The 19,667-nt window shown below is 36.6% G+C and overlaps 3 protein-coding genes across 8 annotated transcripts in view; 1 reads left to right on the top strand and 2 right to left on the bottom strand.

Annotated features, from left to right (window-relative positions):
- The window catches only part of LOC127495149 (NACHT, LRR and PYD domains-containing protein 12-like), a 400,157-nt gene that overhangs the window by 282,922 nt on the left and 97,568 nt on the right, over positions 1 to 19,667 (bottom strand). Inside the window, exon 2 of one of the 3 annotated variants that reach the window (XM_051861739.1) lies at positions 11,724 to 11,783. The gene's annotated coding sequence lies outside the window, so the exon portion shown is untranslated. Of the gene's footprint in view, positions 1 to 11,723; positions 11,784 to 12,821; positions 12,868 to 19,667 lie in introns of those variants that run through there. The other 2 variants (XM_051861730.1, XM_051861702.1) reach the window with 2 other exon arrangements.
- Positions 1 to 19,667, top strand: part of LOC127495187 (uncharacterized) — a 287,303-nt gene that overhangs the window by 90,391 nt on the left and 177,245 nt on the right. The window lies entirely within an intron of this gene.
- LOC127495147 (NACHT, LRR and PYD domains-containing protein 12-like) overlaps positions 1 to 19,667 on the bottom strand; it is a 267,772-nt gene that overhangs the window by 44,302 nt on the left and 203,803 nt on the right. The gene's annotated exons all lie outside the window — the stretch shown is intronic.

Raw genomic sequence — 19,667 nt, forward strand, 5'->3', positions numbered from 1 at the left:
GTTCAATGAACACCATTTACAATATGTGCATTTATCAAATATATTACATTTATTAAAGCATTTATTAAATAGAAATATTTTGTAACATTTTAAATGTCTTCACTCTTCTCACTTTATCACTTTAATGTATGATGAATTATAGTATCAATTTCTCTCTTTTTAAAATCTTTCCACAAATGTTTGAATGGTATCATTGTTTCCACAAAAATGTTTGGCAGCAAAAAATGCTTTTTAACATTGATAATAATAAATAGTGAATGTGTCTTGAGCAGCAAATCAGCATTTCTGAAGGATCATGTGACACTGAAACTTCTCTTTGCAAACAACAACAGAATTATAAACGATTCTAATGACGAATGTTGCGTTCCCAAATGCAAATTAAAGCATCACAAACGCAGTAGCACTTACAGTGAATCGACACTGAAAACACAGTACTGTTACAGCAAACATGCAGCACGTCAGACTATAGCCTATATTTATGTAATTACATCACAACCGTTGTTAATTTTATGACAATACTATGTAATCTCAAATTCTCACCAACATTCATAAAAAAGTTACTGGTGAGTAACAAGTTTCAGTGCTGATTCTACTCGCATTTGGTGCTTTGAACCATTTGAACCCTTTTAGGACTGTTGTCGCGTCTAAAAACGCATGGAAAACGCGTCCACGCCACTTTCTCCTTTCCAAAGCGCTCCGGTGGCGTCTGCTGTTACTAAGCAACCATGAGCTGCGCTCTCCATGACGACGCGGTAGTTTCAGCAAAGGATATATGGATTTCCAGCACTGAAAATCACTTGCAGTAGCTCTGCTACTAGATTTATTTAAAAATGGGTATCCGTGTACAGCTCTGATCAGATATTCCTCCATCTTGGCTGATCTTTGTCCTGCAGATGGCTCTGTGGACCATTCCGTCCCTGACGTATTAGAAAACATAACCTTTTCACAGTTTATTTAGTTAATTGTTTAAGGCATTTCGTGATTTGAATCATCTAGCAGTAACCAGCATAACCCTGAACTATGATGAGATTGAGAGTGTTTAAAGAGTGTTAAATGTTGATCGTGAGTAAAAGTGTGTTTTTCAGTGTGACTATCAGTACTGCAGTTTCACCTTCATGAGGAGCAGCTCATGTGTTCAATCATTTACAGATCAATCACATCAACTCACAGCAGCAGGAGAAAAAGAGCAAACGCTTCAAAAAGAAACATTCATTCTCTTACATCATATGAACAGATGTGATATAAAATTGATGAATGGTAATTTGATCATGTTGTTTCAATAGATTTGCTTGTAATGAATGTAATAATAGTTAGGTGTTTTAATGTTACTTTATGAATGATTGAAATTCCATAAAAGATTAATTTGATCAATATAAATGTGAATGAAATGAGATTCCTCTTCAGTTATCAGAAATTAATATTCTTCGTTTTGCTTATCTTTCTGCACTTCTTTTTCCATGAATAAAGTTTATTATTATGACAACAAATAATGATATAGTTTAGCAACATATGATACAGTTAAGCATCATCACACACCGAGTACGTTTTCCCAAATAGCATGTTTGCAAATGTGAAATTGCATTTTATACAATTCAATGAACATGTAGTTAATATAAGTGACTTACATTTTTGATGCAATATTGTCTGTTTATGGCCAACGAAAACAGTTCCAAAGATCATACCAGAACCTTTGCCCATCTCCGATTAACACACAGCTTTGTTTAGACTGATTCAATGATTCAATTACCCATTTAAGACGTTCCCTGCGTCCCATTGTGCATACTATCCACCCTAAATACCCAACCCTAAATATCTGCCCTAAATAGTATTGAAAATGACTAATGTTACATACTATTTAGGATGGATAGAATATGTACATTGAGACGCAGGCGTCCAGTTTGATTCTTAAATGAATCAGCCGTTTGAACGATTCAGCTGAATGAATGACTCAATGACTCACCCATAAAGACAATCACTTGCCGCCACCTACTGGCAGTTTAATTTCATATTTATAAGTATTCTAAATATACATTATTTCATTTATACAGTGGCAGGAAAAAGTATGCCTATGTTAACCCATTGGAATGAACATGTCATAAAATGTAATCTGATCCAATCTAATTCATGCCTAAACACTTTGAGATTTCTTTGTATCCATTAAAGAAGAATGGACAAAAATCCCTCCTGAACGTTTTGCAGGTCTGATCATTGTGTTTGTATTGTGATGAATTAGATCACATTTTATGACAAATTACTGCAGAAAAGTTTATTCAAGGGGTTTGGATACTTTTTTTCTTGCCACTGTGTGTGTGTGTGTGTGTGTGTGTGTGTTATATAAGGTCTGTGTAAATACATCTGAATGCCACTTCTGATGCAAAATCTGTTTCCTCTGCAATGGAAAAAAAAGATTTTGTTTGATACCGATTTCATTTGATGTGTAAAGCCTTATAGTGACTTATTATCCAATTTTATGTATTGATAAAGAATATGACGTGAAAGATGAGAGCCTGCACTTAATAAGGTTAGGAAAATATTGCCTTTATAAATGTTATAAAAAGACATGATAATCAATTTAAGGGGCCATATACAAATATGCTGATTTAAGTAACAGAAAACTGACGGGAATATTGGAACAAAAAATATAAACTTTACTAGATACGATGTTAGTTATTGTGTCATCAGTATTTGAAAAGGGCACAGATTTTATCATAGAGTGAGTTGCCAGCTGAGGAGAGTCAGTCGTCCGCCATGTGAGGAAAGTGAGTCGCCTGCTGCGTGAGGAGAGTGCGGATACAGATCCACCGCTGGCCTATCAGTGGGAAACGCAGTAGCCACTGGCAATAGTACAGTGACTTCCCGCGACAAATCATTAGTCTTATTTTTGAACCTTCCGGCCTGCCATAAGTGTAGACATTATGTGAATAAGAGATTTATTGAGCAGTGTGGACAGCTTCATGGATTATAATGGAACTTCATGAGATTGAATCATCGTGATGAACTAAGATGAGTGACAGCTTTTTAGTGATTATAAAGGGAACACTCTAGACTTTCTAGACTATATATAATACATTCAGAATTTGAGAAGATCTTTTGTTTTTCATGCTTAAGTGACATCTGCTAAATTCATGTATTTGAGCAATACTTATTGTCATTTATGTGTGATTTTTCGCCTTATTATTATTTGCTGTCATTTGATTGGGTGGAGCAGCCGTCAGTCTGAGTGGGTCAGTGCCACCCTGACCTTATGTAGCCTCACCACTGATGTGATGATGAGAGTGAAGATGAATGAAATCAGCTTTAGCTTCAGATATCAAACACATTAACTGTGATTCATCTGAAATCATTATATGTTCATTACAATCCCAAACACTCTGATTTGGTCTCACTAATGTATTAACGTTTAAATTAAATTAAAATTAATATAGAAAAAAGTCTAAATATAAATGTTTATCATACATGCATTATAAATGCACATATTTGAAAATAAATTACTCACACAAATATCATAAAAACGGTTACGTAGATCACAAATCAGGTCAGAGAGGTGGAGGGTTTAAAAGCTGAATTTTTTTTTTTATTAAACCATTAATTTATAATGTTTAAGTTAGAAATGTAATAATGTTTTAACAGTGATGATTGTTCTCAGTGTTACTTACACAGCTGATCTAGTTTCTGTAACCACAGGCAGCAGCTTCTGAAGAACTTCATCTCCTGTGTTTACTGCGTCACTATTTGAATAAAAAACAATTATTAATGCTAATAATAATATCATAAGTTAATAATACATTACATTCCTTGCTAAATATCCTCATATATTTTTTTTAATTAAACACTGCTTTATAAAGGACATGTGAAAATGTTTTTTTAGTATCTAATGTATTCAGCAACACAGATTTGTTTTTTCTTTTTCTTGTCAATGTTGCTGTGGCAGGTCTATTAGTCTTCATTTACACTACAACACTTAGTGCACAGATCTATTTTGACATCAGATCAAGATATGCAGCCTTACTAGGACACAGCCTCCGTTTGAGAAGCACCTGCAAATTATGTACAATATCCCAGAAATCAGTCTGTGCCCTGTGATTTAAACACCTCTGATCTCTTTGTTTCTCTTTGTTCATAATGTTTTAGACTGTAATGATTGAACTCAGTGTTACTTACTGATCATTTCTGCTTCCAATTAATCTGTTCAGGTCAAACTCCTCCATTGTGTCCTCTGAGGTCAACAACACAAAAACTAAAGCTGACCACTGAGATGAGGAGAGTTTCACATCACGTAATCCTCCATATGAGTTCATACGAGGTTGAGCTTCGTTCACTAGTGAAAGATCACCCAGTTCATTCAGACAGTGAAACAGATTGATGTATTTATCTGGAGAGGGATTCTCACTGATCTTCTCTTTAATATAGTCAGCTGTTTTCTCATTGTTGTGAGAGCTGTTTCCTGTCTGTGTCTTTAGTTCTTGTAAGAGACTCTGATTAGACTTCACTGACAGACCCAGAAGGAAACGAAGGAAAAGGTCCAGATGCCCATTTTTACTGTCTAAAGCCTCATCCACAGCTCTCTGATGAAGATCAGATAAAGTATATGTGAAAAACATTGAGAGGTCAGAGAACACACTAGAGAAAATCTGTGAACAGTTGTTTATAAAGGAGAGATGCACATATAGAGCTGCTAGATGTTCCTGAATGCTCAGATGAACAAAGCAGAAGACTTTTCCCTGATACAAGCCCAACTCCTCTCTGAAGATCTGAGTGCACAATCCTGAGTACACTGATGCTTCTGTCACATCAATGCCACACTCTCTCAGGTCTTCCTCATAGAAGATCACATTGCCTTTCACAAGCTGCTGAAAAGCCAGTTTCCCCAGTTTGAGGATCATGTCTTCATCTTTCACTTTCTTCTCATAGTCCTTCTCATGTTTGATGTTGGTCTGAAGGATCAGGAAGTGTGTGTACATTTGAGTGAGAGTCTTGGGAATCTCTCCACTCTCTGCTTCACTCAACATCTTCTCTAGAACAGTGGCTGAGATCCAGCAGAACACTGGGATGTGACACATAATAAAGAGGCTCCTTGATGACTTCAGGTGTGAGATGATCCTGTCGGCCAGACTCTGATCACTGATTCTCTTCCTGAAGTATTCCTCCTTCTGTGGCTCACTGAAGCCTCGTACCTCTGTCAGTCGATGGACACACTCAGAGGGGACGAGATCAGCTGCTGCTGGTCTGGAGGTGATCCAGATGAGAGCAGAGGGAAGCAGATTCCCCACAATGAGGTTCGTCAGCAGCACGTCCACTGAGGCTGATTCAGTCACATCACACAACCTCACATCGCTCTGAAAATCCAGAGACAGACGACACTCATCCAGACCATCAAAGATGAACAACACTTCATATTCATCACTGGATATTTCCATTTCTTTTGTTTCAGGAAAAAAGACATGAAGAAGATCTGAAAGACTGAGTGTTTTGTCCTTCATCAAGTTGAGCTCTCTGAAAGGAAGTGGAAATATGAGCTGGACGTCCTGATTCTCTTTCCCTTCAGCCCAGTCCAGGATGAACTTCTGCACAGAGACTGTTTTTCCAATGCCAGCGACTCCCTTTGTCAGCACAGTTCTGATGGGTTTGTCTTGTCCAGGTAAAGGTCTAAAGATGTCACTGCATTTGATCGGTGTGTCCTTTGTTTCTGCTCTCCTGGACTGTGTCTCAATCTGTCTCACCTCATGCTCATTATTGATCTCTCCACTTTCACTCTCTGTGATGTAGAGCTCTGTGTAGATCTCATTCAGGAGTGTTGGGTTTCCCTGCTTTGATATTCCCTCATACAAACACTCAAACTTCTTCCTCAGATTTGATCTCAATGTGTTGAGGACTTCAGCAGGTTTAGAGTCATGGCTGTAAGATTAAAATACCACATTGTTACACAAGTTTATGTAAAGTGAATAGCCATAAATTACAAAATGGATTTTTTGTTTGCTGTATTATGGGACACAGAACATCATTAGGCTTCTGAAATATTTCAATTATTAATCATGTGTTTGAGTGATGTGTGATGTGATGCAGCACCTAAAATTAAACAAGAACAAAAGTCCTACATTTTACCTGAAACCAGGATTCATGCTTTCATTAAAGTCTTGTGGTTGAATCACAGGCGTGAACACAGTTTTGTTTTTAACTGGTCTGGATTGAAGATTTGACCTTAAATCAGAATGAAGAGGGTAAAGAATCAGACACACTGATATTGATGTAATCGTGTCATTAACTGACTAACAGACCAACAGCTTTACAGTGTGTGAATGTATTACAGTTTTTCTCAATTGCTTTGGCACATTTTTTGAAACATGTTTAACATTCTTCAGTTGTCAAGTTCAATTGTCACAACTGTTAGCTGGAACATCACAACTCTATTGCATGTCTGCAAATGTAGTAACTCACCCAAAACATTTAATTCATGCTTCAAAACCTAGTTATTTTATCAGTAAATGCCACCAAAATAAAAAGTGCCTTTGTCGTTGTGTGAGCCACTCTGGTCAAAATGTTTCAATGTTTTTTTTCACCATAACATATATTTTTATATACAAATTTCATGTTTTTTTTTTTTCTATTTTTTGTTAACTGACTGCTTTCTGTACTATACAAGAAAATCAGTTTTGTCTAGCTTACATGTAACAGATTTTCTACAAAAATAAATGTACTGTATAAATACAAATACATTTAATCAGTGCTGCTGTGGCTGTTTAGGTTCAAAAATGGTAGTGATGTACAGTATATATACAAACTTTGATTTCTGTTTCATTACAACAACAGGCCATTTGTCAATTTAGCAGACATTACAAACATTCCATGTCATAAATATTTATGAATATATGTGCATGTCTGACAGATTTTAAAAACTATGGATCATTTTGCATGTGAAGGCTCACACAATGAACGAATGTTTAGAGGTTTTAAGAGTTTGTCAGTTTCACTGAGAATCAACTTATCAGTTTTGATCAACAAACCATTTTCATTTAGTTACTGAGGAAATTGTAAACAATTGTACTTACTCTTTTGCACACATATGCCAAAACACATGCAATATACTTAAATCAATAAGAAATTAAAATCTGATGTGAGCAAGGGCCGGTTGCACCAGCTGTAGTTTTGACGTAAATGAGCACTAAGATACAACTTACACACTACTACATATTGTTGTGGTTTCATCATTACACTTAGCTGAAGCTTAACTCTACATACAAACTAAATATTTATGGAAGCCTCCGATCAGGAGTGACGGTTGGAATAAAATAGCAGACTGACTGAACTGCATCAATAAGCTCTTGTTTTACCCGACAGACTTCAATCCTTCAGATATGATAATGCTGACATTTACACTCACTTATATTTTAGGAGAGACAACATTATGTCAATAATCTTACTTTGTTAGCGGCTCATCAACACAAACCCGTCCTACAGCACAGCTCTGTGTACATCGGTCCGTATTGGGCAAGTCAAATAAAATCAAACATAATCAGTAATCAGTATTTATTGTTATTTGTATTTATTGATTTATCCTCATTCATTTAGTTTAAAATACAGTTTCTAAATGTTATTTACATATAAAAACAACTATTATGTTAGTCATGATTAAGTAGACGTTGTATTTAATGGAAACATATTTTTATCATGAGGCAAAAGAAGTTAAAATGAAGGATAAACTGAATTTCACAGCATTTCAATATTCAACTTCTGCTCACGTATTTGAAGGCTGTTAGTGGATCATTGAGGGTAAATGTCATATTATGCGACTGCACATTAATTTACAGAGAGCTTATGACCTACTAACTACATTCTGCCTCAAGAACAAATAATGCACAGAATAAAGTACAGAGTTAGTTACAAACTAGCTAGTAGTTCCTAAGCGACCCTACCCAAAAAACTAACTGTTCAGAGATCTGAACTTATTGTTTTGAGAACAAATCATCCCATTCGAGAATTGAGTCAAAGCGATTGAGAAAAACGAACAATACAATATATAGAGCTTTACACAAGGGAGCAATGATAATCATTAATAGACGGCAACTTGCAGGATTTGAACTTAGTAATTTTGGTTCAAATCCAGATTATTAAATGGCTGTATATTAATAACAATTTCACTAAAATGAAATACTATAAGCATAACTTTTATAGAAATTATATACCTGAGATCAGACCGTGTGTTTCCACTCTTAAAATGTTGTGGCTTCTCCATAGACCCGTCACTCTTCACAGACACACAGCTGGACTCTGGTTTTGATCTCTTCTGCTGGACTGAACTGGTTTTAAAACTAAGAAAAATAAAACATATATGTTGTGCACTTTTACTGGAAACTTCTGTCTTAAGAATATCTTTGCTTTAATGTCTGTAACCCAGTGGTGTTTTGCTCTGTGTCTCAAACTTCGATTACAATATTATTCCCATATTTATCTGCTATAAATTATACATAGATTGAAATCTACTATGTCCCTAAACTGGATAAATTAGTGTCAAGTGCAAAGATTGCTGTTCTTACAAACTTCTCCCGGGGTTAGTTGTAACAGTATAGACAACTGTGTAAATTGTGTGCATTAATTAATTGTAGTTTTCAAACTTATTTTTATATAATTTTGTGTCACACCCCTACCCCACTCCCACTTTAAATCAAATCTGTTAATATTAGGAATTCAAAACAAACAAATTGAAAACAACTATAGAATTATAGAATGATGTCAACCGTGATCACATGACTCTTTTCAATGGCACAATGGAAGAAGGCGGCTCAACTTTAAGAGACCAATGTTTTATTGACCTTTAAAGATGGCGCAGGAAGCAAAAGCTTGTGTTATCATTTCGTCTGCGTCCATTGCAAATCATGCCGTTTTTACTTCCTTTTCAGCCTAAGCTTTTCCGGGTCAGTACGTCTACCTTGTGTTGTTTCGTCAAGTGTATAGTGTGAATGCAGATATCGGATATGAGTCGCTTTTAAAAGAAGATGTAAGCTGGTCGTCATCAAATCGGATACAGTCAATAAATCGTAACTGGGCATCAAGACCTGCAGAGTAAATACGGTCTAATAGTTTAAACTGAAACACATTATGACAGCTGTAAAGGAGAGGGAAAGGAATGTGTGCCGGATTTATAACATAAGACAAAACCAGAGCATCATTACAAAACAGAATGTGGCACAATAATAATTTTATCTTGATTATCATGTTTTCATAATCAGTGAAAGCTTAAGTCGAAAATAAAATGATTAATCGCAGAGCTCTAACCCCAAACGTGTGTGTGTGTGTGTGTGTGTGTGTATGTGTATGTGTTTGTGTGTGTGTGTGTGTGTGTGTGTGTGTGTGTGTTAGTCACTCACACAGTTACAACAAATTTATATTTTCCCATATTGAAAGTAGTTTTATAACACTCTCCATCTGGTCATACATGATATTTCTATTTGTCCTCTTTTTTAAGGTATAGACTAATGCAGATATTTAAACAAGATAACATGCTGATTCAGATGATACCAGGTCTGTCATTTAACATCGTCTCAAATCAAAGGTTCTTCTTGTTGACAAGTTGTAGCTATGAAAGCCAGAGCGAGGAGCTTGTTGTGGCATTGAGCTCTTGCAGGTGATCTGGACTGTTTGGTGCCACAAGTAGCTTTTGTTAGATTTTATGTATTTTCATGAGTTCATACTTACATATAATCAGATAGAGTAAAGGTTACATGCTGTCCGAGGAGAGGGCTCTGAGCTCTGAATTTGGCTCCCATTTTGGGATAGGAATAGTTAGGAGTGAGGAGTGAGGAGATGGGGTGGAGGAGGGATTCTGGAAACTGTGGTGGGACAGAGGTAAGTCTGCTGAATATATACCTTCTGTTGCGCTAATTGAGTTGATTAACTGAACATGCTCCTCCTTTGTTAATAAAACATCATTAATTTGTTCTCTCTGGTGACTCAAGAATTGCACTTCCTTATTTAACAGATACTGGGCCTCATTTATCAATCTAACGTAGAAATTAGCGCAGATCAGAGCACAGAAATCCTCTTACAACAGCGTTCACGTGTGATTCATGAAACATGCGCATGCTGCCAATCCCATCAAACTGATCGTACGCTGATAAATGTGGTGGAGGAAAACAATCCTAATTTAAATGTCACACCCCAAATTTTAGAAGCCACGCCCTACAGTTTACGACACAGAGAAACGTAACCCGGCCATGAAGAGGAAGTAATCTCATGAAAGAGAAATTGATCTTACTCAACCTTGTAATTGCAAACAATAAAATTAATTTATATTAAATGAAAATACAGATAAATAAAACTAAATACTGACAAATATTATTACCATACTAACTTGGTTATTTTAGTACCCCTCCTCACTTCACAGAAAATTATTAAAAAATTAAATTTATTTTATTCAGAACAGAACAAGAACAAAAAACAAGTAGCTATAAAATTATATATTAAATTAATAATTAAAACACAAATTAGGCTCACATAGCCTATACCTCTCTCATTCGGGAAGAATCCAAACGTTTCCATATTCGCGATGTAACATTTATTTGTTGCTGAATTACTGTTCATTATGTAAACAAGGCTTTGTATTTCACTCTTGTTTCAATATCCACATAAAACATCCTTCACATGAGCAAAAATGTTTGGTTGGGCGTTGTGCGCACCGAAACTGAGCAGTGTTAACTTTGCCTGCATTTTAGTTTGCTGATAAATGGCTGAAATGTAAAGTTAACAACGCTAGAACTGATATGTTGTGTTTGTGTGTGTGAGTGAGACGCCCGCGTGATCAACTGGATTTAATAAAATAAAGATAAATATTTTAATGAAAATAAAGAATAAAAAATAAATACAATGCGTTGAATGAGCGTAGCCTGTACTAGCCCTACTTGATGCAGTTTTTCTCTTTTGTTTTGTTAATCTGTTAATTATTTCAGTGGAATATATTTTGTGTAGTCCTATTATTTTATTCCTTGTATATTATTCTGTTTTTCTAATGTTCATCCTAATGTTCTGTTGATGTTGCTATTTGCACATGCAAAGTAAAAACTTTGTGCAAACATTTGTGGTATTTTAATGGGTCACAGACACTCATCTACTCTAATTTAATTTTAATTTGACATTTTAATCATGTAGTAATGGTTAATGATCGGTTGGTGAGTGATTGTCGGTCAGGAAAATAATCTAAATGCTCTCATAACAATTCTCCACCAGATTTACTGCTGCACACAAGTCACGCTGACTCAAAAACTTGCGTACACAAACTGAGATTTGATCGTAGCCATCACTCATGTTCATATTGATAAAGCCAAATTTTGCGTGTAAAAAGACCGTACACCCAATTTTCATAAATGAGGTCCATTGTCTTTAAATCTTTGTGCATCCATGAGATGTTCAACAGTAGAGTTGTAATTTGCCCCATAAACCAACTTTTCGTAACGGTACTCTTGGTGTGAAACATCATGTTCTGACCAGACACCGTGTCGCCTTTAGCAAATCTGAACCAGCAGTTAGAGCAATTTCACACCTACTGCATTATATAAAGAGAGCTAAAAATCTCAGCTTACATTAACTTGATGTCATTGCTAGTATTAGACTGACTGACAAACTTGCTTCTAATTCAAAAATCTAATACCATAAGCATAACTTTTATAGAAATTATATACCTGAGATCAGGCCGTTTGTCTCCACTCTTAAACACTGGTGGCTGCTTCATAGACCCGTCACTCTTCACAGACACACAGCTGGACTCTGGGTTTGAGCTCTTCTGCTGGACTGAACTGTAACAGAGAACAGATTCAGTTTAATCCTTTAGATTTCTGTGTTTATTCTGTATGATAGGAACCATATTAATATACAGTTGATTTTTTTCATAAAAAAGCACTTTGAGGAAATTTTATGATCTTTTTATTTAATGTCATGTTAGTTTTAAAAGAAAAACAGGCATGTAACACAATATTTAACAGTGTTTGTTGAAAGTACCTGCATCCTGGAGAAAAATATCCATCTCTGGATCCTTGTGAATCAGCCATGATGAAGCTGCAGGAGAATCTGATGAGTTTGATCTCCTCCACTGACTCTGAATGAACAAAACATTCAGATACAAAATTAAATGATTAAATTAAACAACCTTCATAATTTAGCTGAACATATCTCGAGTGTGGGAGAAAAAGGATCATGTGACTCAATCATGTTTACACATATGCTGTTAAACTTCTAAAGAATCACAGTGAAAGAAACCCTTTATTAAAGAATTTATATATATAAAAAAACAATCACTCAAAATGTCCTCCAGAGATTCATATTAATAGGAGGAAGTCACCACACATGAACACTCAACTTTTACAAGATACAACTTCTCAAATCCTCCAGCTTTAACATCATAAAGATACACAGAAATTCCTGCTTAAACTTTGATAAACGTTTCTATTATACACTTTGATGCTGTTTTTCTGCATCGTATTTGTATTTTACCTGTTTAAAATGGCGACAGGTGAACTCTAACACACTTTCACTTCAGTTGCGTAGACTGTCAGTAGAGGTACATTTACTATACCATATAACTTTTGTTCAAAATTAACAAAATGTATTTAATGAGTAATAATCTTCCAACCTGTGTTTTTGTTTCATCCTGAATCACTATGATACGCCTATAATAAGTGTATATATTCGGACTACATGATGTTAAGTCTATGTTAAATATATAATGTAATAATCTATAAGCCAAGGCGTATTTACTTTCACTCATTCACTTCATCTTGAAAACAAATATGTTTCATGTGTCTCAGTGCACTGAAATATTTCATTAAAGTACTTACTATTTTGACGTTTGTTCTTCGTTAATATATCATGTTTTCTCCTTCATGGCACAGCTTGAAAAACACTTTCAGTTGAACTGAACTTTGTGTTCAGAAAAAGTATGTTGTCTAACAGGTTTTTCTGGATTTGACACATGACCGCGCATCACTAACACACACACACACACACACACACACACACACACACACACACACACACACACACACACACACACACACACACTCAAGCCAAGTAACGTGCATCAGCTAAACTTCACTGCGGACAAATCAGCATGATCAAAAACTTCCGTGATCCTATTTTTCCTTCAGATAACGAGAGTGAGCACAACGAAAGGGATTTTGAACGCAAAGAAAGGGATTTTATTTCACTATTTAAGATAGCCTGTCGGGCAGGGCGGTGGTTTTGGTAGCCTGCCTGGAAAACACATCAGCCCCGGGACGTCGAGCTAGTGATTCTGCGAGCCCTGACCACTGTTGTAATGAATTAGATAACACTCCTAAACTACAACATCCACAAAACAAATGCACCAAGTTTCATTTTGGGTACAAAATGGATAGTCCACCCCTTGACTGGGATCTAAATGGGCTACATGTTTATTAGTGGCTATAGCCCCATGTATTATTCTCCACTGGAGATCTCTTGTCCGTTTATCAATTGGCTGTTTGTACAAAGATCTCCAACAGCCTTTCCCTGACTGATCTGGGCCAAAAAAAAAACACCCAACTCGATGTTTTCATTTCTTCCAAAGATCTCATATGGAGTACCTTTACACACAGAATATAAGTCTGTTTCTTGTCCAGCTCTTCAAAAGAACACAGGTGTACACTGGAAAATAAACTATTCTCTAAACCAAGCCCCTCTTCCACCATTGGGGAAACGTCAAGAAATGGGAAAGTGTATTCACACCCATCCTCCCACTGACCAATCACATCACAATCAGCAAAATCCTTCAGTGACTGTGCCAATGACCCACAGACCTTTTGATGCCTTCAAAATCTGCCATGCCTGTAGATCTGAATCATAAAAAGATGTTAAACCTCCAAAATCTACTTCAGTTTTTAACAGAAAAAAAATGCTTGCTGTACCCCAGCCTTCTGTAGAAGCAGGTTTGCAGTTTCATGCCATCTCAACCCATTTCCATATTAAAATCGCTGTGCAGTTTTCAATCTGAAAGTCACTATATGTGAAGATAAAAAAACAAGTTCTGTCCATTATAACCCATTATTCCCCCATTTCAAACCTCCAGGTAAACAAGGTATCTTTTCTATTTCCCATATTCCCAGTTGTAAAGCCTCACTTTTAAGGTTTAAGGTTTAAGGTAAACTTTATTATCCCACATGGGGAAATTTGTCTTGGGCCATCACCCATGCTGCAGTCCGCTCACAATTAACACACAATAATCAACAAACACACACAATAAAAATGAACAATAACAACAGAAATAACACAACAAAAATTAAAAAAATAAATAAATAAAAAATACAGCTCCATACTGCCATTATTTAACAGCTTTATAGACACAGGAATAAATGAGTTTTTAAATCTATTCAATCTGCAACGAGGAACTCTAAACCTCCTCCCAGAAGGCAACAGCTCATACTCTGTATACAAAACATGGGATGGATCATATATGCGATGCTAAAGGCTACTTATGTTAACAATTGAGATAATAAATACACACGTTTATGGAAAATACCAGAGACTGCTTGAGGAATGTAGACAATTTTATATGATTATAAATATATATTTATTTGGTTAAATGTTTTAAGACACTCCCACTTTTGACGCAAGGCCTCATGGGGCGTAGGAAACTTGTGGATACAGAGATCGAAACTTTTCAGTTCCCTTCTAAGTTACATTCATATAAAACCCAATTCAATATTTATATTTTTCTTCCGATATTCCGATAAACAGTGAGCTTGGCCTGGTACAGTATTTGCTCTGTGAAAAAGTGCTGTTTTTGTGCGATTGCTCCAGTCCTGCTGGTCGATTGCTCCAGTTCTGCTGATTGATTGCTCCAGTCTGCTCCTCTCTGCCTCGCTGCTGAATAGTTTGCGTCTGTAGCTCCAGCTTTGTTTTGAATCTATTTATTATCATTACTTGTCTATTTTATCATCACCATACCAAAAGCTCAAAGATGGAGAAGGAACACAAAAAGAAGTAATCACTTCCATCAGAACAAAATCTTCAACGAAGATGCTAAAAACTTCTATCATCAGATGAACAATCAGAAAACTGGCATCATTGAACCACCTTCTCAGGACCAAGTCACAATTATTTGGCGTGGAATCCTTGAAGAAAATATCGTCCACAATGATAAAGCAACATGGATCGAACAGAAGAGGAATAACCATGAACAGATAAGATCAAATTCATGGCAGAACTTCACAGCTGAAGAGAGTTCAGGTCATCAAACAAACTCAGAACTGGAAATCTCCTGGGCCAGATACAATTCAAAACTTCTGGTTTAAACCATTAACAGCTCTTCATGAAGTACTAACAAAAGCTTTGAATCATATCATGAATGATCCAAGGAGTATTCCTGTGTGGTTAACATCTGAACCACCTTCCTGCTCTCAAAAGGCAAGGATACAAAGGACCCGAGGAACTATTGTCCTATCACTTGCCTCCCAACAACATATAAGATACTGACAGCTGCGTTAACGGATCGGATCTACTAAATGAAAACTGATGAACAGAAAGGTTGTAGAAGGGCGTCTAGAGGATGTAAAAGATCAGCTGCTAGTGAGCAAAATGGTTGTTTCAATAGCCAAGAAATGCCTAAGAATCCTGGGGCGTGGATAGACTAGAAAAAAGCATTTGACAATCTACCCCATTTCTGAATTTTGGCAGCAATGGATTTTGTTGTTTAGCGATGATACCTCTAACAAACATGCTAAACAGACGATGTATTGGATTTGAAGTCGACAATAACAGCGAAGTCAGACTCCTATTTTACATGGATGACCTGAAACTGTTCACCAAGGATGAGACCCGCTTCACGCCGTGGCCACATTACCACCTCGGGTGTGCATTATTTTCTAAGAATTTAAAGTCCCGTCGTCAGTTATTCCTTACTTAACATAAACTCTTTAATATCTTCCCAAAACACTATGTAAAGGGCCTTTTATTAGAGTTTTTCTCGATTGCTTAAACACATTTCTTGAAACTATGCCTCATATTCTCAAAACAGTAAACACAAATCCATAACGTCTTACCCAATTCCCCAAACAAGCTCTACACTCAAAACCATTCACTCTTGCTGAAAAACCAAACTTTACCCTCAGACATCACACACAAGCCCTCAAAAACACACACACTACAACATAGTCTTACACACCGGTGAGATAAATTCAAAACAATACTACAAAACCAAAACCAAAACCCAGTAATAAGTTATGTTGCTTGTGGTTCTCCCCCTCAAGGAAGTTTTCACATGATGAACATATGTATACATTTGCACATTTTTTATTTCTTAATGTACTGTACAGTACAATACACCAAACAACAACACAAATATTCTGCCCCAGCATCACATCTTTGGTCTGGGACAGGCCAGAGAATCTCGTCAGCATCACAGGCTGTACTGGCCCTATCCAGGCAGTGGTGGGAAAATCCTCTTGCATGCCTGATCCACCCCTGGCACACATCAACTGAAATGTCTAGTCAGGCTTCTTCCATTTCATCATCTCTGTGTCCTACAAAAATAGAAGTACTGATTACTGTAACTGTAACACATCCTTTTTACAAAATGGAAGCAGACAGAAACTCTATCTGTATGTAAGGCACTTTGATGCATGTGTTGTAACAGAGTACAGCACTCAGAAGTTACAGTAGATACACTGAGGTACACCTGTTTTCCTCCCTGCAGGTTCTCATGATCGAGGCGACGGCGAAGCAACTTAAGTTTGGCTGAATTCATTGCCCAGCCTCCCTCATAGTCATACCATGGACAAGGACATGGTCAACTAGTGGCACAAATTTCATCTGAGACTCCTTGTCTCCTTGGCCCTCAACCTCATCGTCCTTCACCTCTTCCTCCACTCCTTACTGCTCTTGCTCATCCTCTTCCTCCTCCTCTCTGGTGTCCTCGACCTTTTCAATCACGTCTCTGGATCCATTGTTCCAAAACTAAATGAACTGACTCAGGCTCTTTTATCTCTCTATTACAGTTTTTTACAATTGCTTACACACTAAAATTAAAACTAACACACAGTTACTGAAACCTTACACTCAAGGAGCAAAACTTCAGCCCAGATCTGCTCAACTATAAGCACATTCTCAGCCTCACACTTTTTGCAAAACACTACACACATTGTTTTGCATGACACTAAACACACTTCTCTACATTAGACACAGAAATCTAACATAATGTCACTTCTTTGCTATTTCAAGACACTGCTTTCCAAAACACCATCCCTATAAATCAATTGATCAAACATGGCCGTCAGGTGTGCAGACACTTATGTGCTTAACTGTAAACTCAACAATCAGGTGCAAGTCCTATAAAAAGGCAAAAGGTGAGTTTATGTGTCTTCAACAAAATGGAAGGCAATGTTGCAGTAAGAGGGAGAGGGAGGAACATCATTGGCCACAGAGCTATTTTGAATGTCCCGGGCCAATGTGGTGGTAACATCACAATGTATGTTGCAATCACGCAGAATGGGGTCCTCCACCATGCCAACTTAGGCCCTTACAACACGCCCCAATATGCACATTTTAGAAAGACTGCACAAAATCATCACAGCAGAAGACCAAATGGATGCAGAGCAGATGAGATACATTGTCATATGGGACAATGTAAATTTCCACCTATCTGCTTTGGTCCAAAACTGCTTTCATAAGCGTCCACAATTTTCACTCCAATACCTCCCACCATACTATCCCTTCCTTAAACCCTATTGAGGAGGGTTTTTTTTTTTTTGGCATGGAAGGTTTACAATCTCCTGTCAGGATATGCCTCATTCAAGAGAAGGGTCTGTGCAAGGATGGATTCACCATTCAAGTAGATTCTTCCCTCGCTGTCTTGCGAGAGAGGACATCGCCTGTGATGCGGGTGAAGTGCTATGGCCAGATCCAGCTAGGCCAGAGATGATGCTTAGGTGTTTTTTTTTGTTTTTTTTCATTTAAAATCATGCTTTTGTTTTGTCTTTGTTTTTGTTTGCGTAATATATTGTATTTAGAATATGTTCTGATTTTCAGTGCAAAATATAACCTTTGGAAAGGCATGGATGTATTGAATGGCTTTACAATGTGGTGAGAAATAAATATTTCATAAATGTGCAGTACAGGTCTTGTGTGTTTTTTTTTTTGTTTTTTTTTGTCAATATATTCATGTACTTTACTCTAACAATATCTCTGAAAAAATCAAACCCTGACTATATCATTAGAAAAGTATAAAAGTTACAAGTGTTTAAGATTGAGCACAGCAGTGTGTAAATGAATCAAACAGAATCAGACTGTATGATCCATGTGTGCTCCATACGGTGTCAAAGTTGGGTTTGTTAAATTAATGTAAAGTTTTGAATGAAGTGTTTCATTTTGCAAAAGAACTGAGGTGTTCTGCTACTTGTGTGTGTGGATTTGTGAATTGTGTGTAGTGTTTTGACAAAATGAGCCTTGTTTTGTGCTTAAGCAATCGTAAAAAATGGTAAAAGTTCTGATTGGTGTGTGATAAATTTTGACTCTTAGTGTTTCCACATGGGTAACTGTGTGCTAACTGAGGAATAGAGGAACAGAGGAATAGTGTTTATGGTTTAGAGAATTGGGTGTGCTAGTAGTGATATGCTGCACCTTCTGTCAAAATGATGGATCGTGACCTTTGACCTTTCTGACCCCTGTGACCCTTGGGGCCACCCATGACGTTCCCCCCCCCCACGGGCCACCCACAAAGTTTTCCCATCCCCCTACCATGGTTGACCGTAGTATCACCCCAATGACCTTTGACATTGTTGGTGATCCTCCGGGGCCCGATATGACCTTTGTCCACATATTTTGAATAGCGATGTTCCCCTGTGAACCTCTGGATGTCTTCTGGGTGATCAAATGGCAGACGGATGATTTTAAGGCTTTTTGAACTCTGACACGCCATACTTGAGGGTGTGATGTGATGGCATCCGCATTCCAGCTTGCTTGTGGTCATTTTATGATGCTCTCATCTCTCTGTCTGTGCAAACGATAAGCAACATGAGTCTAGAAACAGTTGGATCAAAATAACAAAAGAATAAACATGGTATATTTTATGAAATAAAAAATCGGTTGAGTCACAAGCTTTAAAATGGGGTCGAAATTTTATTGCATGGGTTTGCTAGTGGTTAAAAGAATGTGCCATAAAACAGTAATAAGTTTAAATCGTATTTACAATATTCACAGAAAACTTTAAAACATCACAATAAAGTCAGGAAAAGATTTCCTCGTGCAATGATGTTCGAATGAAATTGGTTTACAAATGCTTATGAAATATAAAACACACAAAATGATGTTCATCAAGTAGTTGAATTTTCATTTTAACTTTGTCAAAGCATAAGAGGTTTTTGTGGACAGGTCCATGTTTTTGTGGAGACCTTCTATTGACATGACTATTTTTTATCACTATCCCTAAACTCCAACATCACAGTAATTCAAACAGTTGATTACTATAAATGGTGTTTAGTATATTTAGTATATTTCAAAAAGTTCATTGAATAACATTCACTTCTTTTAAAAGTTTATAAATAAATTGTATAAAATTAAACATGCTTCTAAAACAGTATTAAACATTTATTTATAAAACAACTCATGTTTTTCAGAGAGCAGGGGAAAAAACACTCCTTACTTTTTTTTTGATGTCCTTAACACGAATGCAA

This window comes from Ctenopharyngodon idella, chromosome 15 (assembly GCF_019924925.1).
Source record: "Ctenopharyngodon idella isolate HZGC_01 chromosome 15, HZGC01, whole genome shotgun sequence".
In the NCBI taxonomy this organism is placed as follows: domain Eukaryota; kingdom Metazoa; phylum Chordata; class Actinopteri; order Cypriniformes; family Xenocyprididae; genus Ctenopharyngodon; species Ctenopharyngodon idella.